At 36.9% G+C, this 2064-nt stretch overlaps 1 pseudogene; it reads left to right on the plus strand.

Moving 5' to 3' along the window:
• Positions 1 to 161: 161 nt before the first annotated feature.
• Positions 162 to 261, plus strand: LOC113334321 (annotated as a pseudogene).
• Positions 262 to 2064: the final 1803 nt, after the last annotated feature.

The raw sequence follows: 2064 nt of genomic DNA on the forward strand, positions 1-2064 counted from the left end.
TATTTTCCCATTGTTGGGTCTTATCGGCGATTTCATTCAAAAATGTCATCGCCTCATCAACAGTTTTATTCTCAAACCCACCTGTGCATAAGGACTCAACCATGGTTGTTGTTGAATAATCTAAACCCTCGTAGAGGATATGAACTAACCTAACAATCTCTAAACCATGATGAGGACATTGAGATATTAAGTCATTGAACCTTTCTAAATACCTATATAAGGATTCTCCCTCTTGTTGAGAAAAAGTACAGATTTGTGTCCTAATAGACGATGTTTTATGCCTTGGGAAAAACTTATGTATAAAGGCAGAAGTAAGTTGGTCATAAGTTTCAATTGACTCAGAGTCCAAACTATACAGCCAAGATTTGGCTTTATCTTTTAAGAAAAAGGGAAATAACCTAATTTTCAACGCATCATCACTAAGGTTTTTAATTTTCAGAGTACTACAAACTTCCTCAAATTCCCTAACATGAAAATAGGGGTTCTCATTATCTTTTCCTAAAAATATTGGGAGCATCTGTAAAGTCCCGGGTTTGAGTTCATAATTTGCCTCGGTTTCAGCTAACTTGATACAAGACGGACGAGAGGTCCAAGTTGGGTTTAATAAAGCTTTCGAAGTTGCCATTTCTGGCACTACCAAAGAACTAGGAGTACTTTCTTCACTAATTGTCAAGTTTTCAAAGCTGAAATTTCCAAAGACAGGGTTCTCAAAAGAAGAGTCTTCGAGCTCCCCACCTTCACAAGAAGAACTACTTGGTTTATCACTAATCAAACGACCTAGAGTGTTTCTTTTCCAAGCCCGCTCTCTAATAACCTCGGGCATACACTAGAAAAACAAAAGAAAAAGAAAGAAATCCTAAAAGGAAGGGAAATTCTATGCAAACACAAATAAGGCTGACTCCACCACAGAAAGCAAACAAAAAGCATGATGGCTCCACTTATATTGTTTCTAGACCAGCTTCTAATCCTTCGAAAGGGAATTCGTTCCAATTTAAGCAAACCCCTATGGAATCAATTCGAGTTAAAGTAAGTTGAATCAAGACGAGGGAAGCTCAGTGGAGCTTTGATACCCAAGGCCTCATCGGCGTTACAAGGCGGCGTATTCAATTCACATAAACCATCATGAACTTTGAAGCATACTTAAAATAGTAACCAATATTTTTCGAATGACTTTCCTATTAAGCTCGTTACCCTATAGGTCTCGTTCTAGTCAAATTTTAGGCTTAGGTTCGCGTTTGGTTTCGTTTCCTAAGACGGGAAAGAAGGGAACGATGATGAAATCTGAAACCTTATCTTGTATGGCCAGTCCTTGCTCTTTACTAGGAAATTAAAGCAGCCGTTTTCAAATCCTCAGCATATATGCAAACGAAGGAATACAATAACTCGGTGATAGGGGATTCGCGAGTGTTTCGACAAACTTACCTCCCGTACCAGACGAGGGATGAACCGCTGAAGTCGACTCGGGCCACGACTCCTATGTCATGTACGAACCCGAGGGGCCGAGGCGATATCGTAATCGTTGTCCTTCTCTGCAAACAATTTATATTCAAACTACCCTTCCGTAGGGTTTAAAAAAAAGTCCCAAAGTCCACAATCCAAAGTTCAAAAATAAAGTGCAAAAGAAAAATTCTAAAAAAAATAAAAATAAATGTCTCTCTTTTTTTTTTAATTAATTTTATTCTTCTTTTCTTTCGCTCCTTTCGCTTTGCTTTTACTCCAAATATTTAAGTATTCACCAAAAGCTTTGGCAAATTTTTCTTTCGCTCCAAACTCCAAAATCTGTAAGGAAAAGACAAAAACCCAAAAATGTAAAGAAGAACAAATAAAATAAAAATGAAAAACAAATAAAAACTTAAAAAAAATCTAAAAACTCTAGCCTAAAGAAAAGTCCGCGTCGGCAGCGCCAAAAATTGATGATATTCTCAATTGAGTTGTAGTAGTGGTAAGTAATGGTTCGTTCAAGACTTTTGAAAGCAGCTTTTTTAGACTTAATTTTTATAAATAAAAATAACAAACTCGAATAAAAAGTGCTGTGAGAATTATGGAGAGACTGGGGCTAGGATT

Source organism: Papaver somniferum, unplaced genomic scaffold (assembly GCF_003573695.1).
Source record: "Papaver somniferum cultivar HN1 unplaced genomic scaffold, ASM357369v1 unplaced-scaffold_13579, whole genome shotgun sequence".
Taxonomy (NCBI): domain Eukaryota; kingdom Viridiplantae; phylum Streptophyta; class Magnoliopsida; order Ranunculales; family Papaveraceae; genus Papaver; species Papaver somniferum.